The sequence below is a fragment of the Xiphophorus hellerii genome, chromosome 15 (assembly GCF_003331165.1).
Source record: "Xiphophorus hellerii strain 12219 chromosome 15, Xiphophorus_hellerii-4.1, whole genome shotgun sequence".
Taxonomy (NCBI): domain Eukaryota; kingdom Metazoa; phylum Chordata; class Actinopteri; order Cyprinodontiformes; family Poeciliidae; genus Xiphophorus; species Xiphophorus hellerii.
The window spans coordinates 12,308,435-12,323,235 of NC_045686.1; the positions used below are offsets into that span (position 1 = coordinate 12,308,435).

Sequence of the window (14,801 nt, forward strand, 5' to 3'; positions counted from 1 at the left end):
CAGAATCAGGATTGTGACTTAATTTTGTTACAAAAGTTCTACCTTGTGAATAAAAAAGAATCAGGTAAAAAGCAGCTGAATGAATTCATAAAATTACTGAAAGTGAAGCATGAAAAATGGATAGAAACTGCTACATCTGCAATTTTCAGATCACTAACTCTACCTGGCTTTTGTAACCTCAGGTAAGAAAGTATAGAGTTCAAGACTTTTAAGGATATAAGTTATAAATATTTTGTCACCACAGTATTTTTTACTAAAACAGCCTGTAGCGAGTTCTAGATTTTATGTCTGGTCATTTAAACAAGTAGCTTTAAGCACATTTTTGTTCGCTTTACTTTTTTCATTTGAAACATCAAAACAGCATTGACAAAATAATCATAACAGTTACCGTCATCATTAATATATCAATCTGTGAACGATATGATTAAAAGGGAGTAGGATAAAAACAAGAAAAACAAACGGATGGGTCATGCTAGAATAGTGCTAAATTTTAGCACACAATCTCATTTGCTTATTTCACAGTAAGTTACTTACACATTATTAAAGACACATGTTGGTCGTAATAAAAATGACCTGTTTGTATATTCCTTTATTCATACATTTGTACCTTTTTTGTATTTTATGGTACGCGCCAAGTTACAATTATCTTCACTTGTTCTTTATCCAAAAAAGTTGTGGGTTAGTGGCTTATATATATATATATATATATATATATATATATATATATATATATATATATATATATATATATATATATATATATATAACCCTAACCCTACACTTCTTAAGTTGTCTTTTTTTTATTATTATTTTTTTCTTTATTGATCTATAATTTTTGCTTGAAATATGTTGTCTGTTTGAAAAAGCACAAGACATGACCCATATATGAAATCAATAAAAATAGTTTTACAAATATCTCTCAGCTCCATGGAATCATTCCTAAAATTTCTAATTTTTGTATTACACGGCTAATATATTCACTAAATCATAATCTAAAGGATCGCAGATGAATACATTTTACAGTAGGATCGATTGGACAGCGCAGTATGACGATTCCGCACTTTAGCCAATACTGCGAGCGCACGCGCTGTCCGCGAGCCTCCCACGATCACACATCAGCATGGGACGCTGTCTCGAACCCCAACAATGGAGTGGCTCGTACCATCGGCGCTGATTGTAGCGGGGACATTCTCCTCCAAACAAACCTAACACAACTCTCCTTACTTTTGCCGAGACAACCTTTGTCGCATGGGATTAAACCCGAAAACGGGTTCATGTTAAGAAATTGCCAGCTGGTTGGACCGGAACACATTTGATGCCAGTTTAAGCAATATCTTGCCAAAGAAACCCTTTGCAGAAAAAAAAAAAGTGGCTGGATTGTTCTGCGCCGCCGCCTCTTCCAGCAGGAGCGCATTTGATATCAGAGACGGTGCAGCCATGGATCTGACCCGGAGATTTAAATACTTGGATTCTGTGGCACGCTGTGCAGCTCCGTGAGGATGGAAAGAAAATAAGTGGGATTTTAACCAACCTATCAGGTAATGTTTGAACATCGTGTAATGCTGCAGCCACTTTTAAATCCTACTCTAATAACATTGCATGGACCTTAATGTATCTCAACAGTATTCAGCTGAACTTACTGGCTCAGAACAGAGTCACCATGTTGTAACATTAGACCTAAACTGGAGCTGCTAGACTAATAACGGTCTTGGTAATTCAACACTGTGACTCCCACTTTAACCCCACATACAGATGATAAACGTGACATTGATGCGATTCCAAAGTGATCAAATTCTCGAAAAAGTACCAAATGCGTGTTTCTAATGCTTAAATGAAGGTCAGATTTATAAAGGGACTGCTGGGTAATCAATTTCAGCGGCACATCTGCATGAGCTCCCGCTGCAGCAGTGTCTTGACATACATGCACAGTCTGAGGAATTATTGGCAAGAAACCCGGAGAACACATTTGTACGATGCCGCGCAAATTTCCAGACACGATCGAAACATCCGAGATATATACGCCAGCTGCTATGTCAGTAGCCGGGGAATGGTGGACGGAGAGTTTCAGAGCGGTGGAGTCAAACCGCTGGGAATGAATTTCTCCGCGATGAGGGGCCGGGGTCTTTCTCCAAGCCTGCTCGGTCTGCAAACTGTCATGGGGGGATGGTAGGTTGAAGCCCACTTGAAAAAAAAAAAAAAAAATCATGGTTTCTGAAATTTGAAACCGTCTTTGTACTATTTAGAAGTGCGACAAGAAAAGCATGCACACTGAACCCAGTCCTATTGTGACTTGTGTGCATTTTTTTAAATCTTCCGTGCAACTGTAAGATTTTCTTTGCACTGGATGATCCAGTTGATGTGATCCTTCACGGTAGTCACTTTACAACTATCAAGAATATATTTGGAAGCATGTTCGTTCAAACCTTATGGAAGAGTTAAATATTGTGTTAATGGAAGCCAGCTTGATCCATATGTGAACTTGGCAGCTGCTTAGGTCCCCCTAACCAACAGAGTGCGCCCAAGAGCACACAAATCAGGTTTACAAATTCATATTTTTGTACAAATTATGTCAGCGGTATTCAAAACTTGTATAAATGATGCAGAGCCTCTGCTTCTGCCGCTCCACGCACAACCAAATATATATATTTTTCCCCCTAATAAAAACCCTTTTTAATATGCAATCTCTCTGAAACATAGAACTGAGACCTATTAATATGATTTCAGTTCAAATAGATTCATATATACTTAATAATTAAAATTTTATTTGTAAGTGCAGTAAGATCCTAAAAATCTTTTTCCCTGAGTAAAATATTATTTTTACTAAATGGGATAACGGTTGTAAAATAGCACAGCTGTTTATGCTGCCCTTTTTTTAATGTTGCAACTTGGGAATATCCCAACATCTGAAACAAAATGTGGCTTACGTGAATGAATATTTAATTGTAAATTCAATTACTTAAGATATTTTGCTTTCCAGTTACAAACTACAGTACAGTGATTGTTACATAGGATGTAAAATGTTTTAAGCAATTTAACTGGAAGATGTGAAGTAAATATTATCTGAGTTGTGGTTAAAATTGTGTCTGTGCTTTGGACTGGCTCTGCTCTCACCATAAAATAACTGTTTGGTTTGTTCACAACATGATATTAAAGTAAAAAACACCCTGTGTGGAGTTCTTTTAGGTTCAGATCTATGATTTACAATGAATGAATTATCTGTCCGCAGACAGATATCTTGGTGTCCTACTGGTTATGACAATGGATTAGTTGTGTCTCCTATGAACTGAAACAGTCAAATGAAATGAAGATACAAGAGGGACACAAGCTATTTTTTTTAAAATTTATTTCTTTGTTTTTGCTGGGATTGTAGCTGAACGTGATATGCAAGAACTTAATCATTTCACCAACTGTCCAATAATCAGTTTATTCAGCTAAGATCAGCTTTTTACATTTTCAGAAGACATTAGGTTTTAAACTTTAAACACCTCATCAATATCAGTAATAAATATGGGGTCAGAGATGTATGTGTTTGAAAGGAGAACGTGACTAGAATATTCATCATGTTAGTTGGGTGTAAAAGTGGCTTGTAGATAACATAATCACTCCCAATCAGCTCTGACATTGTTGAATGATGGTCTGGCATCATGACACCACAACAACACTGTTAGATGCACTGAAACCCATTTCATTCCCACAACTGAACCGGGCTGTTCCCCTGTTTATCTGATGTTTCCTGTGAACCTTTTTTGCTTTGAGATATGGAATTCTTGCTTGGCTGGCACTCTTCTTTGTGAGAGAACAGTTTTGGCAACCCTCCTGCAGAGGCTTTTTGGACTTCTCTTGTTTGTTGACATTGCTCTGATCCTCTGCCAGTCTCTGGGTTTCTCATGCAACCAAGAACAGTCTCTCCTTTTCTGTCTTTCTCCTTTCTGTCTCTCCTCTGAGGTGTGCTGGGGCGACAGGGGGGGGGCACAAACTTGTAGGGAGAGAGAGACGGAGCATGCACAGAGTTGGGGGAGCGAAAAAGATGATTAAAAGCTGAGAAAGTGTGCCAGAGATTCTGGTGAAGTCAAAGAGAGCAACGTTGCAGTTCCCATTTACGTGGCATTTTGTGGAGCCACAGACGGACCTCCTATCTCCCAGCTGCTCTGATGCTCCCGAGGGTCCGGCACACAGGAGCTATTGTTTCTCCTCTTGGCCAAGCCCACAGCTCAATAATGCTGCTTCTGTCCTCTGACTGAACTGGTCTGACAGAGAGACACCAGTGCATGGCTTAGCCTGACTGACTGGTGCTCCTTGTGTGTTACTACTGCTGTATCTACCACCTCCCGAGAGTTAAGTGGGAGGAGGCAAAGGTAGAGTTTCTGTTCTTTTCCTCCTTTTTTTTTTTTTGAAACAGACTTCATCAAAATAGGATTTAGTTGTTCTCCATGCTTTTCTACCTCCAAGCACAGCTCAAAAAGTGAAATGTAATGAAAATTTTGGCCGTTTTTTTTGTCACTCATTTCAGAAAGTGATACCAATTCATCACACAGAGTGAAGTAGTTCAAGCCTTTATTTCTTGTAGTTTTGATTATTATGGCTTTGCATTGTGATTCTGCTGAGGTGTTAAGGTCATTTGCATTGTTGGGTGTGGTGTCTCTCCTGTTCCTCTTCACAATACCCTAGAGATTCCCTGTGGGGTGCGGGTCAGGGGGGGTTTCTGGCCAATCAGGCACTCTAACCCCATGGTCATTGAACCAGTTCTTGGTGCCTTTAGGAGTGGGTGCAGGTGCAACGTCCTGCTGGAAAGATAAATTAGCACCTCCATAAAGCTTGTCAGCAGAAGGAATCAATAAGTGCTCTGAAACTTTCTGGTAGATTGCTGTGTTGACTGTAGACTTCAGAAAACACAGTGGACCAACACCAGCAGATGAACATGGAATCAACATGAGTTTGTTACCCCTTTACTCTTGCTCCAGACTCTGGGACCTTGATTCCCAAATGAAATGCAAACTTGATTTTCTTTTGAAAAGAGAACTTTGGACCTCTGAACAACTGTCCTGATCCTTTTACACTAAGCCCAGGTAAAACACTTCTTAAGTTGCCTATGATTCAGGAGTGGAGTAACACAAAAAAAATGCAACCTTTATAGCCCACTTGTAAGATTTGTCTGTGCATAGAGGCTCTTCTTTTGAAGCTCTTCCAAATTTTTGAATGGATTTCATGAGACAATCTTCTCAAGGTTGCAGCTATCCCTGTGGCGCGTGCGCCTAACTTTTTCCTTCCGCTTTTTCCTTTCGATGTTGGAACATGGTGGTGGATGCATTATGATGTGTGCATATTTTTCTTCAGCATGTACAAGGAAGCTAATTAGGGTTGATTGAAAGCTTGATTAAACACAGATCAATATAGGAAGAAAACCTGGTGAGGCTGCAAAACATTTGAGACTAGGACAGAGGTTCATCTTTCACCACAACAACCTTCAGCACACAAACAGAAGGAGAGTGAAATTTGTTTGGATCAAACTGTTTTTGATGGCTCAAGTCAAAACTGAAACCCTATATCTTATTGACAATTTGTATAATCTTGGAAAATTGCTGCTCACAGAACAATCTGTCCAGACTGACTGAGCTTGAGCCGTGTTGCAAAGAAGAATAAGGAGAAACTTCAGTCTCTAGATGTCCAGAGTTGGTAGAGATATACCCCTAAAGGCCTGCAACTGCGCACACAAAAATAAATCGAATGCTTTTGAACTGCACTGTACCTAATGGTATTCCTTTACACTTCCCGAGTCGGCAGCAGTCATCGCACACCTTTTTTAACACATGTCCTTAGTGCCTTTTTTAAAAATCTCTGTAAAAATGCAACCATTTCTAAAGTAATTTTATGAAAAGGAGAAAAATAAAACTCCATCCTCATTCACATTTTGACATGCATATATCACCTTCACAATCTCTGCTTATTATTATGCGTGTAGCTGTTCGGTATAGAGAAATGACTCTTCATTTTTCTCGACACCCTTGTCAGCTTTATCTTTTTTTTCTTGTCTTGTACAGTAGCCAGTTTGTCTCTTCATCCTCTCTATTTCAAGTTCTCACCCAGAGGAAGAGAGGGTGCTGACAGGGTATATCTCCAGAAAGGATTTGCTTGACCGTCTTTGTCTCTGTCAACATGGCTAAAAGACAAGATGTCCCAAGTGGGATCAGAGTGACCCGTTTACAGCACCCGATTCCTCATTTCTTCATTTTAACATTGATCTCATCTATTTACTTTGCAAGCTAAAAATGTCAGTTACTGACATTTCTTGTTTGATTGTTCTGTTTCACCCATTTTGCCTTCATGTACAGCATGATCATGCTCTTATTAGATGCAACCCTCTTGCTGCTAACAAGCTGAACCACAGCTTCTGCCATAGGGTCAGTCATTCAAAGCATCACTGAAGGTTCAAATGAGTTATGGAAAGGATTTTTCTTCCTTTAGCTGGATTTCATATCTGTCAGTTGCAGCTTGGGGAAAGGGACGGACATGCTCTCTTGCTCCGTCTTTAAAGAATATTTTCCCTCCTTTTTAAAAAAAAAAAGAAATTTAAAGTATCTTAACAGTTTATGGCAGAAAGCAACGTCAAATCGAAAAAAGTAGAACTAAGCATATGAATAAAAATGTGCTGAGTTTGCACAAATATTTTTAAGGACTCTCATTTTTCATCTTGAGCTCATGACTGCATGCTGCAAACTGAATAACACATCTCTCACTCATTGTCATTCTGTGATGGGGAGTAATTTGAGATGCTGAGCGCCAAAGTGTTCTGTGACTAACTGGGCCAAAACCGTCAGATGGAAGCCAAAGTGAGCTACACAATGGAGTAAACTACAGGCTGTTGGAGCCACTCCCCTGGTGTCATGTGTACGCTTAGGTAAATGTAGTCTGATCTCTTTCTGGAGACAATGCGGCCTTGATTTGCTCCAGGGATGACTTGAATACATGGACGCTTTCAGCTGTCAGTAGGCGTGTCTCAAGTTGCGTATTTAGATGTCAACAATGATGGAGTTTGGGAGTGATCTTTTTTCTTTTTTTTTACTACTGGTTGCATTTTCTAGTTTAGCATGTGCGACTGCTGCTCACTAACTTTATACTGATGTTCTTTCAGAGCTTCAATGAGTTTGAATAGATTTGAATATTCAAAGTTAAGCAAACATTGAGCTCCAGCAACATGGCAAAAACACTGCATTGTTTCATATTTCTCCTATCAGCTCTCCTCCCCCCCCTCTCCATTTTCTTGTTTTGAAGTTCACAGTCCCAAATCTCTTGTGAGCCATTTTCTTCTGTAATGATTCACAAAAATTGTAGACAGTGCCAGCACGAGGTATAAGTGAACTTTGTTAATGCGTAGGGACCGCTGCTGGTCTCTGGTCAACAAGATTACTCTAATTCACATAGGACATTTTGACAAATTGACCAGTTCTATACATACACAGAAAAACACTCCAGAGTTATTAAGCATTCTGAAAAACGGTCTAATATGGAAAATATGTTTAAGTGACCACAAGGCGGCTACCATTGCAGCTGAAAGATACAGAAGATAGAAGTAGTGATGGCAAAGCCTCCAGTTGGAGTTAGATCTCATTAAGTGTAGATTTACATGCGGATTTATCCACTTTTTATTCCTTTATTTATTCCTCTCCACTGAAGGAGAGGAAGTCAGGAGTATTCTTGTCTAAGAGGAGTAGCTTGGAGATTCAATAACACGGCACCATACAAAGAGATTTAAAGATGTACTATCGCTAATGCAGCCTGCTTGTAATTCAACTTTGGGGGCATGTGACAAAAACAAATTTTAAACACAAAAATTCTGGTAGCATCTTGATAGTGACTTCTGGGTTTCTGATCGGCATTGTTACTCTGATGTGCACAGGAATCGGCACATTCCTCAACAACTCACAAGAGATGTCTTGGTACTGGTGAACATCCTGGGTGATTGTTGCTGATTTAACATGAAAGGCAGACATTTTGAATTGAAAAAGGGCATGCTCTCAAACAGCTGCAGTTGCCTCAGTGGTCTGGCTGTTTACTCCCTTGATGTAGCTGTCGTAGTTATTTGAGGAATTTGTCTTTCCTCAAATTCTGGCTGTTCTTTCCAATAACCTGATTTCATTGCTGTTGTTTCTTACTTCCATTCAGCTCTTGCATTCCCTGTGTAAATGTTGTTTATAGCACTAGAGGTTGCTTGTTTCCTTTTTTGTTGTTCCCGCAAACAAGTTGTAGTTAATTCTGTTTAGAATCTCAAGCAAACTTGGGCCAGCTTATTTGTCAAACCCACAGCTTAAATCTGTCGTCTATATCGTTTTTATGGGGTCTTTTTTTACGCATCTTTATTTAATTACAGACACTGAGTTTTTATTAGGTTTTTCATCAGTGCTCATTTTCCCTCTCTGCTCTTGTCCTTGTGTTTGGTAACAGTAGAAGAGATTGCAAGGAAGATGTGTGAGGGAAAAAAACATTGAGGGATTTGATACAAGAATGAAGCAGAAAAGATTTTTATTTCTGGTACATTATGTGCAATACAGTTTACTTGGCTTCTAATCACCTCAAGGTTGTTGCTGCGCTTAACTCCCTCTCATTGATTTCCTTCGACATGTTTGCCGATTGCAAATTAAACCAGACAAATATGAGGGCAAACAGCCGTTAAAGAAAGCAAGTAATACTGCCACTCCACATAAAAGGCATAATAAAGTGGTGAGAAAGGAGAAGAGGGGCAGGAAAGGATGTAGGCTCTTAGTGTCCTATTGTGTTTGTCCACTGTTTCACAGCAGGAATGCCTGTGCACACAGACAACTGCTGTCTTCAATTAGAAACCAGTGTTTGTGTGTTCATTTGCAGCTCTCAGCAAGAACCCCAGCTCTGCTTTGAATTGCATGAGACCCTGAGTACGGGGTTCGTCTGATTTGTGCTGGACATAAGCCAAGCAGAGGCCGCGAGTGTAAGCTGCTCTTCAAGATCGCCTTCTTTTTTTGTTTGATGATTACCAGGAAATACGAAACTCACTTTAAATACCCAGCAAGAAAATCTACAGTAATCATCCTTATTCAGCAACCTCTTTTGGGTTAACGTGCTCATCATGCAGTCTTTCTGTTTGTGCTACTTAGCTGGGATCTCATGGAGGTCAAAATTTTCTTTATAGAAAACTACATTAGATTGAAAAAGGGGGTGGACAGTATAATTTTTTATGCTTTTACCAAATTGATGAGGATTAATACGGTCCATCATGACAAGTTGTAGGAATAGCTCTGAGACACAACAGTCGCTTACATAACTGTCTTTCGTTTATAAGTACATCCCCACAGCTACCGTAAGGGTGGGTTATGTAAGAAAGGGAAAACACAGTTTTTCTCTCGCATACATCCACCACACTCCTGGACTCTGACTCTGTCCTCTCTTATTGCCTTCTTGTTCTTCATCTCTCACTGTGTGGCGTTGTCAGCGTGTGTGTGTGCTCATGTGTGAATGTTTGCATATCATGCATGACATCACACGTACCCTGCTTAATATTTTTTGCCGCTGACCCAAGCTCAAGATGGTGGATGAGTAACTGTGATTCATTGCCTCTGAGGTCAGCATGTAGCTGCTTTGAAAGATCTGCCTGTGAACTGACGTCCCCTTGACCTAGCCGATTGCTATTGTACACTTTTTACAAACTTAAATACTTCTGGCTGAGCAGTTGATTACTGAGCATAGCTTGAATAGGCTGCAGCTAATTGTACTGACGGTGATCTAAGAAGCGGCTTGTAGTCTGAATAATGCAATAAACTGATTTGCATGGCAGTCAGTCAAAAGCAGCTATGTGTAGGGATGTACAGTAGATCACAAATTTATTGTCATGGCAATATCACATTACACAATATCAATATTGCAAAGATCTGCTTGGACTGTAGGAAATACTTCCAACTCTACTACTCTAAATACCAGTGAACATTTTGGTGGCACTTGTTTCATGCTGGAGAAACTGTTTTATAGATGTTGTGGTGAAGTGAGTAAGAAACTGTATTTCCACACAACAAAGCAGCGTTAATTACAGCAGCTATAAACAAATGCTTTTTTCACTAAAACAATGTTACTATAATAAAAACTTTGAATTTACTTAACTCGTCAGCAGTTAGACTGATCATAATCTGAAGTCTGCATTAGTGATCCCAAAGCAGAAATACATTAACGCAGTATACTTACACTTATAATTTTTAATACAAGTCCTATCATCCTCACAACATTCATGTATGTTATCACATGTTTATAATAACATGCAACCTTACTCAAAAGCATGAAATGCTTTCCCTTTTTTTTTTTTTACCTCAGAGAAATACTGTCTCTTTGCACCCTGGTTAAGCGTTTTGCTGGCTGCATCACTGATGTATTTGCATTCTCATATACTCAGCTCTGTTAATAGCAGCTTCAGCCTGCTTAAACCTGTTATTACTGGAATAGTTTATCATTTCAGTTATTGCAGTCTTATGCGTCAGATTCAATGCAACCCCTGGCTTGTCTGTATTGAACAAAATTCCATTTGAAAAGCTGGAATTTTAAATTAAATCAGGGTTTGACTGGAGCAACATGTATATTCTCGCATTAAGCCTGAACTGTCAGGGTGATGTCAGCCGTATACAAAGGTCATTTGAAGAGTCAGATGTTTGTGATGGCAAAAAATTAGAACATCATTAACCATTTTTATTTTGTGTTCCACCTTTGGAGTGATATATACCCTAAAAAAGATGGATACTGGCAAAGTAGCCTGCTCACACCTCTGGGTCTGCAGCAGATAGTCTATTTTTCTACATTAAAGGCTGGCTGCTCTAGGAAAAGTTAATAAGTTCTAAATTGCAGTTAGAAGTATGTCTTTGTTGGACATCAAGCACATCTGAAAGGATGTTCACTTTTATTGTTTCATTTATGAATGCAAAATTACAGTGAGTTCACTGGAGGGTAACTGGGACTAAATAACTACAGAACAATCAGAACTGCTATTGCCTAGAGCTTAAAAAACATCCCAAATGGGGCATATATTAGGCATAAGGAAAAGAGGAACGCTCTGCAGCTTTATTAAAAACTGTCTTTTACTTTCATCCAAACTAGATTATTTAAAAAAAAAATCTGTTTATGTATTGCATCTGAATTCCCATTTGTGGTTTTATTCTAGGAGGATATTGGCTTGACTGCTTTAATGAACATTAATATATACATATTGATAATTTTTTTTTGAGCTGTCGGTGTACTTTATGTTTTTTGCCCTGGAGGAAAGACACTGATTTTCCTAGTATTTGGCCTGCTGATTACCGATCAGAACCAATGAATCAATGTCTGGCCAATTCTGTTCACTAAAGGATTAACTGGTGCATAACTGGTGCATACCTAATATAAAAAGGCTTGGCTTCCATTCTTGAATTATGCGTATTGCCTCTTTACCTCAGTCAGAGAATTAATCAACTAATGACATGATAAATAAATGAGCTCTGACTAATTTGAAGACCTGCTTAGAAAATGGTGAGGTAGACTGTCTTTGCACTGAGTTTATCTCACTGAAATAGGACTTTAGCCTCTTTAATAACACAATTGTCATAAAGATGACCACTTCACCCCATTAAACTTTGCCTCAGTTATTTTCCTTTTTAAAAAAAAAAAGAAAAGAAAAAATGGGCCACCTACCACCATCCCACAATGCAAGACCACTTTCAGTTTGGTTTTGCTTTAATTTGTCACAGCTAAAGAAAAAAAAACTACCTACAGCTGAAGTAGAGTCATCTGGCCTGTGTCGACACACTTTAAGGTGACCTGTACTGTTTTCATACCAATAATTAGCAAGCATCAAGTGACACTCTGTGGTGTCTCCTGTGTATTTTCGTCTTAAATTCCTCGGGGATGGACCATCTGTCATCACTACATAATACACTCAAGCTACAAAACCAGTTTACATAGGTTAACTTTTATGCCACTGCTAGATAATCATCCATTGTCTCAAGTACAACAGTAGCAGGTTGACTTCTTACCAACTCTTTTCTTCCGAGTCCTTTAACAAAACTTGCACTGACTGAAAGAAGGCAATCAAAGTCTTGCGTGGAAGTTTTTTGTGAAAGGAGATTTAAAGGTCTCTTAGTAGCAGACCGGTGATTATTGTATTTGACAACGCCAGAAGGACTCTGGCACTTCTGTACTCAACAGTAAAGTGATAAGGGGGAGCACTCGAGTCAATCTGACTGACTGAGACAGATAACATAAAACTGTGTCAGACTAGGAATGCAGCTGCCCTGGATTTCATCTTCTTCCGTTACTAGTCCATTGTAGCCCTGGCAAGATCACATTTCTGTCCTAATTAATAGTGAACGAAGAACTTGGACTTTCATGTGTACAAACTAATAAAAAGGAGAATACTCCAGAGAGAACAGTTCTATCTATTGGAAGAATTTGGGTTTACGTCCATTCAGTGTGTTGATCGTAGCCACATAGACACAAACACAAGAGAAGGAAAAAAAACAACCAAGACGCTTTTCTTCACTCTGCATCATTGTCAGCCTTCCTGCCCTCAGAGACGAGACGCGTTTGGACAATATGTGTGTGTGGAGGAAGTGTACTTTGACTCCACTGTGATTTTTCTAGACATTAAATTCACAGCACTCAGTCTCCATCTAAATAAAGTAAAGTGAACTCAGCAGACACCTTCAGTAACTGTCTGCCACGATTTAAAATTCTCCTCTCAGTACTCGACTGAACAGCAGGGCTTAGCAAAATGCTGCCTGGACCACAATTCTATAAAATGTCAGACTAAGTTAACAACTGAAGTTATTGGCGATCTTTAAATTGTCTGGTAAAAAGTGAAATGTCTTATTTTGCCCCCATTGCTTGGCAAAGGATTATTTTTCCATTCCCTCCTATCAATTTAACATTAAGAGAGTAAAAGTGTACCACTTTTCAATGCAGTGGGATTTTTAAGTATAGCTAAGTGTACAGAAAATGGAGCCAAAGTGAAGCTCATGAAGGGTCACGAGAACCAAGTTTACTAAACCTTGCAACTGACCTTTTGACCCCTAACTGCAAATTTAATTAAGTCATTAAACAGACATGCCATTTTTAAGCTTGGTACTGTTTGTGTTCAGGAGTAATGCAATGAAACCTCTGTGTTCATTTGTTTAAGAAAACTGATATCCTGAACTTTATTCCTGATCTGTTGGGAGTATGGCTTTCTTACAATTTGCAATCAGAAGTCCCCATTTCCCCTCTTTGTTTATGTGTGATATATACACAGCTGATCTGATGACATTGCTTTAATAGTACCTAAGAGTACTGTCAAGAAAATCCGAGCTCATCCCACTTCCCCATGCTGGAGATTTAAGTTTAACAGTAATAATAAATAAAGTTATCTTTAAAATGAATCACTCAAGTGACATCTAGGCCCAACAGTAGACTTAAGTGTCAATAAAATAAATCTGGTTGTGTGTGTTGTTTTGTCTCATGCAAACTTTGCTTTAATTCTACTTTTTTCTATCTAATCATAAGAAATCATAGTCAGTCAGAGAGAGTCATGAAACAGGAAAAGCAGGTTTCCTGGAAAAAGAGGAAGTTTCCAGCCTGCAGATTTATAAAAATAGCTGAGACTATTTCTTATTTTAAAGCATGAAAGTTTAAAGAATTAAATCTAAACATGTTGAGTAATTTGATAAAATTCAAAGTAAAATACTTATATTAATATTGGTTTACTTGTAATAATATTTACACGAACATTTGTGAGAACACTTACAAGAAAAACAAGTAACTGTAACTTTAGTATCAAATAATTAGAATCATGGATTATTCTTGGTTTCTTTTCAGAAAAACATCTGTAATAACTCACATTAGGATTATAATAAGGATAATTAATAAGTTATGGTTATAAAATCATAAATGAATGATAAATCAGAGAAGCTGAAGAAAATAAATGTGATATAAGTTATGGTTATAAAATTATAAATGAATGCTAAATCAGAGAAGCTAAAGAAAATAAATGTGATATAAATGTGATTTTGACATTGAACTTGAAATGGTGTAAAAGGTGTAACTGCAATTAAATATCACTGATATGTTGTAGGTAGATAGTAGGTGAAAGGTGAACGGTTAAGGGAAAAAGGGGAACTAACAGGAGAGCAGAGATGATCAGCGCCTTATTTAGAGAAAAGGTCGTGCAGGCAATCTACATAGGAGGTTGAGCAACCCTGAGACATTAGCACAGACATCAGGACATAATGTCTGTAAGACAGTGATGGATGTGAGGTTATCTGTCTAAGCAGACAGCCAATGAAAACGCACCAAAAGGGTGGATAAACCCTATATAAGGTGGGTGCAAAAGAGGAACCTTTCGTTGGATCCTCCGGGCAGCTTCGAGCCAAGATCGAGATGGACAAAGAACTCTGCAGCTGAAGAAGAGCCGGGGCCACAGAGCCGAAGACTGTCCTTCTCATGGAGACCAACCGGTCAGGCCCACAACCTGTGGCTTCACATCGCACTTCTCTCATCAGCTGGGTTCAGACCCCAAAGACAAAGATGAAGACAAAGACAAAGGCAAAGACAAAGAAGAAGAACTGGTGCCTTTTTTCCTGCCAGCACCAAGTCCTGTGTGACCTCACCATCCATGCGGAGAAGAAGCTCATCAGACCTACAGAGATTCCTGCCTTCGCCGATCAACATCTTCCTCCTGCTGCAGCACCTTCTTCATCTTCAATCATCACAGAGATTCCTGCCTTCGCCGATCAACATCTTCCTCCTGCTGCAGCACCTTCTTCATCTTCAATCATCACAGAGATTCC

General features: G+C 38.8%; 1 protein-coding gene across 4 annotated transcripts in view; it reads left to right on the top strand.

The window, feature by feature from the left end:
* Positions 1-1,104: 1,104 nt before the first annotated feature.
* wasf1 (WASP family member 1) overlaps positions 1,105-14,801 on the top strand; it is a 71,893-nt gene continuing 58,196 nt past the window's right edge. For 2 of the 4 annotated variants that reach the window (XM_032585224.1, XM_032585225.1), the window contains exon 1: positions 1,106-1,538. The gene's annotated coding sequence lies outside the window, so the exon portion shown is untranslated. Of the gene's footprint in view, positions 1,539-2,142; positions 2,167-14,801 lie in introns of those variants that run through there. The other 2 variants (XM_032585222.1, XM_032585223.1) reach the window with 2 other exon arrangements.